The sequence below is a fragment of the Mus musculus genome, chromosome 9 (genome assembly GCF_000001635.26).
Source record: "Mus musculus strain C57BL/6J chromosome 9, GRCm38.p6 C57BL/6J".
Taxonomy (NCBI): domain Eukaryota; kingdom Metazoa; phylum Chordata; class Mammalia; order Rodentia; family Muridae; genus Mus; species Mus musculus.
In genome coordinates this window covers 63,790,527-63,802,545 of record NC_000075.6, presented here as the reverse complement: position 1 = coordinate 63,802,545, position 12,019 = coordinate 63,790,527, and the positions used below count along the sequence as shown (strand labels likewise).

At 48.9% G+C, this 12,019-nt stretch overlaps 1 long non-coding RNA gene and 1 pseudogene across 1 annotated transcript; both read left to right on the top strand.

The window, feature by feature from the left end:
• Nucleotides 749-1,353, top strand: Gm2553 (predicted gene 2553; annotated as a pseudogene).
• On the top strand, nucleotides 6,866-8,441 carry Gm39359. The gene is made up of 2 exons (XR_870852.3): nucleotides 6,866-7,203; nucleotides 7,555-8,441. It is a non-coding gene; the product is annotated as a predicted gene, 39359 (long non-coding RNA).
• Nucleotides 8,442-12,019: the final 3,578 nt, after the last annotated feature.

The window sequence follows — 12,019 nt, the reverse complement described above, 5'->3', positions numbered from 1 at the left end:
CTGGCGAGGATGGGCAGTTTGGCAGCCAGAGGGCTTTGGGTACTCATTCCATCTCTCTTCCCTTCTCTTTGAATCCTGGGCTTTCCCTTCCTTGCATCCCTGGACTCCCCCAACTCACTGTTAACCCTCCTGTGCCAGCCTAGCCAGGCAAGAGTGGGCAGAACCAGGGCTGGAGGAGAGGTGCATAAAGGTGGGCGTGACAGCAGAGGAAGTCAGGTTAACCTTGGCAAGAAGCTGTCTCTGGAAGCTTTGTGGGGAAATCTCCTGGGGCTTCCCCGTCTTACAGTCTGCTGACGGTCATGATGGCTGATAGGCCTTTGAAAGTGAGAGGCTGCCTTTCCCTCGGGCACCAGCATCCTGCCTCTGCTGCCTGCATCACTCCACCTGCCCATCAGTTCAATGATTTTCTTTTAATGCGGTACAGAGGTCATCCCAGACCCAGAGCAATGTTAGTTAGACCTTTCAACCTGGCACCTGGCTATCCCCTGGACATCCCACAGGTTTTCCAATCAGAAGCGTGCTCTCAGGGAGCTTAACAAACAAACAAATAAAAATAAAAGCCAAATTTCAGGTTTTTTTTTTGCATTTTTTCATATTTATTATTGATTCTTTGTGAATTTCACATTGTGCACACCAATCCCATTCATTTTCTAGTCCTTTCATATTTGCCCTTCACCCTTGTAACCCCCACCCCACCAAAAGAATAAAAATAAAGAATTAAAAATAAAAAAATCTCCACTCCAGAAAGATGGCGGCCCTGACTGCGGAGCATTTTGTGGTGCTCCAGAGTCTGCCGAAGGCCTCCTCAAAAGATGTCATCAGACCACTATGCCCAGAAAACTTCTCCAGTTCAGCCCTTGACTGAAAAAAAACAAAACAAAACAAAAAACTCCTCAATAATACATGTTCCAGCTTGTCTGTGACCCAGGAGGAGGCAGAGCAACTGCTCCAGACTCTGCACCACTAGGCTGGTGGCCTTTGTGGCCTGTCCTCTGCTGAGGCGATTCTGGCTCTCTTTCCAGAAAGTTTCCACCCAAACCTCAAAACCTGCTGACAAAAATCATCCTGGAGCACATATCAACATGGCAAACCGAAGCCCAAGGAAACCAGATCTCTCGGCCACGCCCGGTGGACCTGGACTGGAGCGTGGATAGCAAAACCTCCTCTGACAGCATCAGCCGAATGGCTGTCCCCATATGCCTGCTCCAGATGAAGATCTAGGAGGATCCTAGTCTGTGTGGAGAGAAACCCTCCATCTCGGCTGTGACCATGGAGCTGAGCAAAGAGACTCTGGATACCTTGTTAGACGGGCTGGGTCGCATTCGGGACCAGCTTTCTGCTGTAGCTAATAAGACAACCAGCTATTGGCCTGCGAGGGTGTGGCTGTCCGCACAGAGGCTGACAGTGGACAGACAGTGGGATGGAGGGGCTGCTGCTACTCAGAAGGCACAGTTGAGGAATGGAAGCAGTCACGCCCACTACTCCTCTCTTTTCTTCCTCCTTTTGTTTTTCCTGAAGATGAGCAGAGAAGCCTCCATCTTTGAAAAGGCCCTGTGTGGAGCTAAGCTACTGCCCGTGGTGGCCTGTGCGCCTGTGCATGCTGCTGTGGAGAACTCAGGCAGATACTGTGGCAGTCACCTGTGGCACTAAGGTTAGCTCCAGCATTAGCTCGGGTGAGCTCACTTTCAGACCCGGAATACATGGAGGGGAGGGGATCAGGGGTGGGGCCAGCAGCGCCTGCTCCCCTTCAGAGAGAAGTCAGCAGACAGATCCCACGGTCCCCTCAGACCCTTCTCTGAGCTTGCAGCCCTGCTGGGCCACAGCTCCGATTCAGAAAGCTGGAACACACCATTTGCCACTATTCCAGGGCTAGAAAGTAGAAAGAATTGGAAATAAATAACAACAATGATTTTTTTTTTAAAATCTCACTGTGGAAGCTGCAGTGTGTCGCAGTGTGTCACACAGTATGCCCTTTTGTCAAAACAGCTTTTCTTGCACTCATTGCCATGAATCATTGGTCTGGTTTGAGGCCTCTGGCTTCTGCTACAATACTGGATCCTCACTGGGACTCCTCTCAGATGCCGTGTTGTTGCCCTGTGTCATGGAGCTTCTGCAGCTTTGGGTCTGCAGGACCCTTTCATGGGTTCCAGGAGCTCATAGTTGGCATAGATGTTGAGGTGAGCCAAATCAAAACCCTGGATCTGGGCCTAGGTGGTGGCCATGTTTGTCAGCCTACAGGGTCTCCTGTGCCCTGGTACCAGGGCTAGCTCTCCTGGGTTGCCCAGGCAAGGGCACATGAGGCAGCCGGCTGGACTACCTCTTGACCAGTTCTCCTGCATTTCTGGCACCATCTTGGGGTAGTGGGTAGGGGGGGTGGGGCCAGCTCAGCTTGGCTCTCAGACATCAACATGGTCTCAGGTAGCAGTCCAGACCAGAGACGTCACACGGCCTTTAGCATTAATGCAGACCATGGGCATCAACACAGGTCCCTGCTGTAATAGGGCCACAGACCCAGACAGGAACGCCTGCCTGCCCACCTGCTTGCCCTCAAGCGCTCTCTCTCTCTCTCTCTCTCTCTCTCTCTCTCTCTCTCTTTTCTCCCTTTCTTCCTCCCTCCCTCCCTCTCTTTCTCTCTTTCTCCTTTTCCTTGTGTGTCTGTAGTCAGGAATAAACAGTAAACAAGAAGTTGGGCAGAGGCCAGGCATGGTGGCACACGCCTTTAATCCCAGCACTTGGTAGACAGAAGTAGTCGGATTTCTGAGTTCGAGGCCAGCCTCGTCTACAAAGTGAGTTCCAGGACAGCCAGGGCTACACAGAGAAACCCTGTCTCGAAAAACCAAAAAAAAAAAAAAAAAAAAAAAAAAGAAAAGAAAAAGAAAAAAGAAAAAAGAAGAAGAAGATGGGTAGGGCTATAAGACCTCAAGGCTGGGGCTATCGAGAGGGTTCAGCAGGTAAAGCTGCCTATCTGCCAAGTTTGATGGCTTGAGTTCAATCCCTTGGACCCACGTGGATGGAAGGGCAGACCTAGGCAAGTTGTGTTACTCCCACAGGTGAGAAGAGAAGGGCCATCAACCCAAATCATCGTGGCCAAACCATTTAAAGCAAGCTTTTTAAATGTATGTACTCTTGTACCTCACTACCAAGGTTGTAATCTACCATGTCTGGACAGCTTTCCTGAGCTTCGTGCAAAATGAAGGACTCCCTTTTTTTAGCAGGGCTTCTTCTCTGCCTGATCAGGGGAAACTGACTGTCAGTCTCTACCTGAGGAGTGTCATGTAATTACAGGTTCAACTTCCTGGAATGCCTCTCCATGCAAATGAGGCATCCTCAGAAACTTAAACCTCAGCATCCTCAATGAAACTTCACCCTAAGAAGAACCCCTTCCCACTCTCCAAGGGTCATATATATAGCCCTTGATTCATCACAAATTAAGTGTGCATACACAAGTTTTTTTCTGCTGACTCTTGTTTAAGAGAGCTATTTTCTAAAAGAGCTGTAACATTGAAGGGCTATAACCCTGAAATCTTCCAAGGAGACCCTCCCCACCCCACCCCTAGGATCCTCTGACCCACCTGTTTTGGATTTTGCTTCATCCTTTCTTGTCCAGTGTGTGTCTGGTGAACATCCCAAGGGAAGAAACTTAAAAAAATAGAAGCATGGTGTACGTGAGCTGTCTCTCCCAAAAGGTGGGATTTAAGAGATCAGCAATGGACATGAAGAAGATAAGGGCTTTTATAGTTCAGGGTTACCAAATGGGGGATTAGGCAGGCAAATTGATGCGGTTACAGAAACAGAACATAAGTGTAACAAGTTGGTCATAACAGCCTCCTGAATCAAAGACATGGTTATAGCGACATGGTTATAATAATCTTCTGAAACAAAGACATGGCTGGATCAGGCAGTATAAAACTATTTGTAGTTAAGGTTTCAAGTAGGCCATTGTCCAGTCCTTGAGAAACAGATTTAATCATAGACTGGAATGAACCTAGTTTGTCTTTACTATAAGATGGCTGTGAAGCCTAAGATGAAGGCAGGCTGGTTGGTCAGTTGTCTTCAGACTTCCTCATGAGTGTTACGGCATGCTTAAAATAAATAACAATTAAAAATAAAACAACCACTCAGGACTCACTCCCAGTGACCCATTTTCTCTAGCAAGACTCCATCCACCTTCTAAACACCGGCATCAGCCAGGGCCAACTATTCAAGAGGGACCAAAGACCTTAAAGACCCAAAATGTCATAACTCCTAGAGAACAGGAGATACTTGAAAACATAGGCACAGGTTAAGAATGTTCCGGAAAGGACTCTGATCACGTGGGAAGACAGATGGTATTACCTGACGTTAAAAAGCTTCTGTGTAGCGAAAGAAACAAGCAGCAAAGAGGCACACTACCAACCAGGCAAGACATTTGCCAGCGGTGTGCCAGACACGGCTAACATCTAAATCATGTGGAGAACTTCAAAAACCAACGCTAAGGCACAAATCATCGACGAAGTAAAATAGTCAACTAAAAGACAGACGGTTCTCAATGGCCAGTAATATACCTTTTAAGTATTTAGCAACCTCAAGTACCAAGGAAACCCAAGCTAAAACTGCTTTAAAAGAATCCTGCTGACCTAGTTAAAATGGCTGTCCTCACCGAAAGGAAAGATGGGATGTGGGTAAACGAGGAATCAGGCACACGGTTGGCAAGATGTCCACTGCTGGAGCCAGAATATGGAAATCAGTATGCAGGTTCCTCAAAGAATTAAGACTAGGTCTATGACATAACTCTTTTCTGGCACGCCTGGGTGTAGAGGCCACCAAGTGCTATAATGGGGACACTTGTGTATCCAGGTGTACTGCTGCACCATTCAACCAGGAAACAGAGCCAGCCTAGATATCCATCAGCAGAAGAATGGATACAGAGAATGTGGTTCATATGCGCAAGGGAATTTTATTCATTCAAATAAAAATGAAGTCACGAGATTTCCAGGAAAGTGGGAGACCTGGAGAGCATTGTTAATCAAAGGAAGCCAGCTTTAGAAAGACAAATGTCACATGTTTTTTTTGTTATTTTGTCAGATGTGGGATCCAGACCTAACTGTGTTCGATGGATGCACACGTGTATAAGTTATAAGGAAGGGGGCCATGAGGAGGAAGAGATCTCAGGGGTTGGGTAATGGAGTGCATTCAACAAAAGAGCAGGAAGGGCGGGCCAGGGGCACGGGCTCAGTGGTTATGAGCATGCACTGCCCTTGAGGAACTGGGCTCAGTTCGAAGCACCCACATGGCAATTCACAGCCACCTGAAGTTACACGCGACTTCATGTAACTTCGGTTCTCTGGGATCCAGTTCCCTCTTCTGAGCTCCGAGGGCTTCTGCACACACATGGAGCCTAGGCACAACTCAGGCGCACACACATGTACAAAAAATAAAATAATAAGTATTTAAATATACGGAAGGGAAAGACTACTTGGGGGAAGGAAGGGACCCATCAAGGGGGATGGGAGGATGGGGGAGGGAGGGGAGGAAGCAGGACAAATAATACCAAAGTAAATACAAAGTAAAACATGTATGTTATATGCTAATGCACTTTAGAGAGTGTCGCTGTTGTCATCTGTGAGGTGGCAGGGAGCATCACCTAGAAGCACGTGCATCTTGGCATGTCGGCTTTGGCAGAATCTGGAAGACCCTAAGGTTAGGTGGGGGCTTGGACTGTCTGTGATAAGTGAGTCTCATCAAGACTCATGGCTTCACACTCTGGCCTTGTACCTGGATGGGTTGGATGTTCACTTCACAGCTTCTCAGGCTTGCTTCCCTGTGGGCCTAACAGGCTTTCAGTCCCAAAGCTCCCCACACTGCCCCCAGTCAGGCCGTCCTCTTCCTGGGGGCTGAATGCCAGCTGTTCCCATCCAGCTGTTTTCCAGCATGTCAGGGCTCATGAGCATTCTCTTGAAGCTGATGCTGTGGCCTCAGCTGACCCTGGGAGGGATGCTGTCTACCAAGTGGCCTCAGCTGACTTCCTGTCCCACTGGAGGACCAGAAAACACTGGAAATCGACACTTTTCTCATCTCTATTTCAGTCATGCCTGACGTATACCTGGGATCTATCAAAACAACAAACAGCAAAAGATAACATGGAATAGTTGTGTGTGTGTGTGGTATATGGTGTGTATGTGGGGGGGGGTGTATGGTATGTGTATATGTGTATATGATTTGTTTGGTGTGTACAGAGTATGTGGGGGAGTGTATGGGGGATACGTATAGTATAGTGTGTGGGATGTGTGTTTGGTGTGTGTAGTATGTGTATGTAGTGTGTATGGTGTGTGTGTGTGTGTGGTGTGTGTGTGGTGTGTGTGTGGTGTGTGTGTGTGTGTGTGTGTGTGTGTGTGTGTGTGTGGCCGCCTGTTTGTGCAGGCTGAGAGGCAGTGGGAAATCCACATCCTCCCGACGTCTTACATAACATTCCAGAACACAGTGGCTCAGTGTTTTATTATCAAAATCTATTCATTTTCCTGACAAGCTTTCATTAGTTAGGTGGCAGAGGAAGCTGGCAGAGAAGAGGATATGAAAAACCCTAGAATTTGTATATAATTTTTTTTTTACAGGAGAAGGGATGGGGGACAAGGAGCTGGGCTTTTTTAAAGTTAAAGTTCTGTCTTTGTTTGCTTGGGATGGGGCTCCCATAGCTCAGGCTGACCTCAAGCTCTCCACATAGCCAAGGGTGACCTTGAGCTTCTGGTCCTCTGTCTCCACCTCCTAAGTTCGGGATCGTAGCTGTATTCTGCCTTGCCTGGTTTATTTGATGCTGGGGGTGGAACCCAGCCCTTTCCCCATGCTAGACAAGCATCCTTGCAATGAAGTCAAATCCAGCCCAGTTTGTCTTTAAAAGGAAAAGCTTCAAATACGTCATCATTCAGAGGACAGTAGAAGCAGCCAATGATTGTCCCCCCTTCCCCCTCGGGGCACACATAGATCAGAACACCCTAACCTATCTCATGGGAGAACAAAACACAAAAGTTTGTCCTCATGGAGCTTCGTGGGGTGGAATCAGGCAGGAAAGAAATGAGACAACAGAGAGGGACAGTCTGTGAGGCCATCAGAGCTGCAAAGGAAAGTGAAGTCAGGGAGTGGGCAGGCTCTGGGAGGAAGCACTGCTACCATCTAGAGAGTTCTTGGAAGGCCTCGTTGAGATGCCTGTGTTTCTGCAAAGACCAGAAGGTATGCTGCACGGATATGCCAGAATCTGCAAAGCCAACAGCCATGGCGAGGGCCTGAGGTGGGGGTGAGCCAGTGTGTTTGGAGGGTCAGTAGACAGGCTGGGGACCAGGTAGTTGGAGGAATGGGGACAAAGAAGCAAACTGTCTTGCAAGTCCTTTGAATTTTGCTCTCTCAGAAGTGGGAAGCCGTGAGAGGCTTTTGGGCAGAAACCTGGTGCCTTGTGTTATAAGCCATACAGTCATTTGTCAACTGTGTTTGTGCTGCTGGGTAGTAAGGCCCCACGCTATAGAGTTACTGACGGGAACTCAGCATGAGCTGCCATAGCAACTGACTACTCCTCTCCCTTCCCAGGAGGTTTGTCCTTTCCTGTATGGAGAATGCTCTACTCCTCTCCTACCCAGGGGAGGCCAGGGACCGAGGACTGCCAAGGGAGCCTCTGGGTACCACTGGTGCTCCATGATCCTGGATGGATGCTGGATGGATGCTGGATTTTGGTTCTGCAACATTGCATGCATGAAACCACGTGTGGGAAGTAGCCTGGAGAGTTGCACACATGGCGAGTTTTAGGAGAGATGGCAAAGAACCTTCCAGTGAGCCCTGCTGGACCTCGGTTGCTAGCATCCTATGCCTTCTCTGAGCACTGCTCGTGGCTGGCTGTCATCCATGAAGACCCCAGAGCCAGCTTTTGGCTGCTGTTGCTTCTTCTCCCTAGTCAATCCATTGTTTTCTGGGTTAATTGATCCATCAGCTTCAGGGAGAAGCACATACAAACAGCAAGCCCACCCCATACCTTGGACTGCCCAGTGGCATTGGGCACCTAGAGCATCGATGACGTCACATCAGCCACTGTCTCTGGAGACCTGAGCCTTGGCCTTTAGAATGTCCCTTAGAGGCTGCTAGCTGCAGCAGCATAGGGCCTGAGAGCTGATCACAAAGTTGCCCTGGCTTGAGGCCACTGGAGTCTACAGCCCAGTTCACCCAATCCAGGAAACACAACTATATGTTGAATACAAAGAGTTGTGGGCATAGTTTAGGGACTCAGAAACCCAGTTCTCCTTTTTCGCCAGCATGCTGCAGATGCTGGTGGCAGTAGCTGATTCAAGAGACAGCAGCTTCTGTGTCCACTGAAAGGTCGGTCCAGTCGCCCACCTACCCCCTGTTGTCACCTCCCATGATGTCATTCCCCAAAGGGATTTCTTCCCTCTGTGGCACATGTCAAAGGTACATGGGTTTGCAAACTCAGCCTGGCAGATTTTGGGTGCTGAGATCCAATCTCTCCAGAGAGAAAGTGGGAGAGAAAAGAAGAGCAGGAGAAATGGAGAGAGGGAAGGAGAAGGCGGAGAGCAGAGAGAGAGAAAAGCTGTGCACATGAAGTTCAGCCACCCACGAGCTGGGTGGGACGAGTACCTCAGCCCATATCAGCAGTGTGGATGGTCTGGCAGCTGATCGGGAGGTGACTCACTCTGAGGCTCTGATTGCGTCACCCTCCTCGGCCCAGGCAGATGGAGGGAGCTAGGAAACTAACGCACTGACATTTTCTACAGAAAGGAAGCCCACATATTTGTGCAAGGCCATCCAAAAATAGCAGGTTTCTCCAGGTTTGGGCTCAGAGTCGCAAGCGTTTCACTTGGAATGCTGGGTCGTGGCGTGTTTTCATAGACCACCCACCCACATTCCATTAGATTTAATCCAGTGGGCCTAGTATATGCTGGGTGCAAAACTGAAGAATGGGAGACCTGGTAGGGGTGAGACTGTGAGTAGGTGTGGAGGTAGGGGAGGCCTAGAGTTTGGGGTCAGGCAAAAAAGCATTGGACCCTAGTGGGGTAGTGGTATTGCCACTACAAAGCCTTGGTTTTCTTGTTTGTAAGGAAGGAAGGACAAAGACCACTTCATCATACTGTCTGGGGTTCAAATGACACAGACTTGGGGAGGGGGCACAGGTTGAGATCACGTGTCTTCAGTCGTCACTGGCTGCCTTACTTTCACAACGTTGCCTTTCTCTGCATCTGAAGATCCCTGATTCAGCTGGCCAGCAAATGCTAGTGATCCCCTTGTCTCCACATCCCCAGCACTTGGATCACAGATGTAAGCCTCCATCCACATCCAGCTCGTTGGCATGGGTCCTGAAGCCATGCCTTCATGGTAAGCACTCTCCTGACTGGGCTATCTCCTCATCCCAAGACATGAATTGACATAAGTCCTCAGCATTAGGACTGACACACAGCAAGGATTCACATCGTGGTGGTGCTTGCAGCATCTGGGGGCAATCCTCAAAGCCATGGGCAGCTCGGTGAAAGGAGCTGACCAGGGCGGGTGAGGGAGAGGTGTCTGAGATGAACGCTGATATGGGTTGATTGGCAACCACTGTCTCTTCCGTGCCACTGGGGCCAGCTTCTGGGGCTGCAAGGACAAACAAAACAGAGTGGCTGCAGACATGGATCTGAGGACAGTCCCCCCGGGCAAACCCCAACACGTTTATTGCCTCCCCTGGGAGATCAAGCACACTCTGCACTCACCTATGGCTTGGTTTCCTTGTTTATAAAGCAAGAATGTCTCTTCTTCAGAGGTTCTTATCAAGATTCGTTGAAATGATGGACGAGCCTCAAGTAGTGCCTGGAGGAGTGGCCCACTAGTATAAGCCACCATCACCACTACCGCTCTTCTTGTGGTCACTACTGTCACATAGAAGAGAAGAAGGTACAGAGGGGATCTGGGAAGTCAGGGTATCAGCAGAGGGGCTCAGAGACACAGCTCCACTGTGCCATCCTCAACAGCCTAAGGAGTCTTCTAGACTTCTAGAAACTGTGACTTGGGCCAAACCAAAGGAGTTTCAGGATTGTCTATGATGAAGTGACATTGGAGAGAGAGAAAGAGAGAGAGAGAGAGAGAGAGAGAGAGAGAGAGAGAGAGAGAGAGAGAGAGAGAGAGAGAGAAAGAGAGAGAAAATAGGAGAGAATAGTTTAATAGTTTTTTTTGGACAGGTTTTGGTTGTCCTGAAACTCACTCTGTAGACCAGGCTGGCCTCAAACTCACAAGAGATCCACCTGTCTCTGCCTCCAGAATACTGGGATTAAAGTTGTGTACCACCACAGCCTGGCCTCATTCAATATATTTTAATATAGGCTTAAGCATGAAGGTTAAGAGAAAGAGGCACTCAGAGGAAAGACAGGGATGTCCAGGTCTCCAGGTCAGGGTATGAGCATCCAGAGACACAGCAGGAGAGAGTAAGACATTGCAATCAAGTGAGAGTCACAGTTAATTGTTAGCATTAGCTGTATATGTCATGTTAGTAGCTCTCCAAGGGTTGCTAAGAAACCCATTTCTCCTCCTCCTTTTCTTTCTCTTATGATAAATGAGATCAGAGGGTGGCTCTGGAGATGCCAGGGATGAAATCATGTCAGATAAGGTGAGACCAGGAGCCACTGGAGTTATACAAGGGCTTTCGTCCTTTCCCTGTTAAATGGCTTTTCTGTTGAGATTCCTAGAAAATGACAGGTTTATGGCTGGCAAGGGAGAAAAGCTGTAAACAATTGTCACTCAGAAGAAATTCTTGCTCCTTTGCTGGTGAGAGGCTTAACTGAACTCTAAGGGAAGGAGCTCTGTCTTTGTCACCCCCCAAACTTCCCCGTCTTTCTACCCTGCCTGACAGAGACACTGTTGTCCTTGAGGTGAGTTTTGAAGGTTATGTAGGCGTTTTCCAGGAAGATTCTGGACAGGGTAGGGGATGATCTGAGAAACAGCGTGAACATGCTGAAGAGAAATCTTCAGGAAACAGGAAATGGCCCAGGCAGAACGCCAGTCAGGGAGAGTGACCTGAACTCAGAGGCAGAGGGCAAGTAGGAAAAAGGGAGGGAGAGAGGGAAGGAGGGAGGGTGGGAGTGCCTGCCTTCCCAGATGCTGGCAAGTGATGTCCAGCACAGGTCAGGCGGCTGGAGCCAAGGGGCTCGGTCTAGCCTCCAGGCCTGACTCTTCTATCACCCTTCTGCTACTCTTGGCTTCTCTCCAGGAGGTATAAGGCTTAGCCACAGCAGCCGAGCTAAGCTTACAGCCACTGTTTCCCTCACAGTATCAGGGAAGCTCCGTCTTTTCTTCTAGGGTGAACAGGGCTCTCTGTATAAGAACCCTCAAGATAAATTCATCTTAGATATGAGCCAGGATGAAAAATCATTTCTGGTGTAGTAGTCCATATCTGTAATCTAAGCATCAAGAGGCTGAAGCAGCAGGATTTGAAGTTCTAACTCAAAGCCAGCCTGGTTGGGGATGGATAGAGCTAAGTTGTTAAGAGTGCTTGCTTAACTGGGTACTTGGGAGGCAGAGGCAGGCAGACTTCTGAGTTCAAGGCTAGCCTGGTCTACAGAGTGAGTTTCAGGACAGCCAGGGCTACGCAGAGAAACCCTGTCTCGAAACACACACACACACACACACACACACACACACACAAAGAGTGCTTTCTTAGTATGCAAGAAGCAAGCCCTGGGTTGGATCTCAACACTACTCACACGGGACATGGTATAGGTATAATCCCAGAAGGTGGGTGAGGGAAGACCAAGAGTTCAAAGTTCATCAGCTAAAGAGAAAGTTTAAGGCCAGCCTGGCCTCTATGAGACCCTATCTCAAGCAAACAAACAACACAACCTACAACTCCTTCTATTTGTTTGAGTCCTACTGTGGCTCAGGTTGGGGCCCAAATAACTTTCACTTCAATGCCAAGAGTGATGTGGTTACTACGTTGTCTTATGGGCAAGGATGCATGAACCAAACAGCTAAACCCTGGCAGAGCCGCCGAAGGCTGAATCCATACCCTCCCTGGGTATGG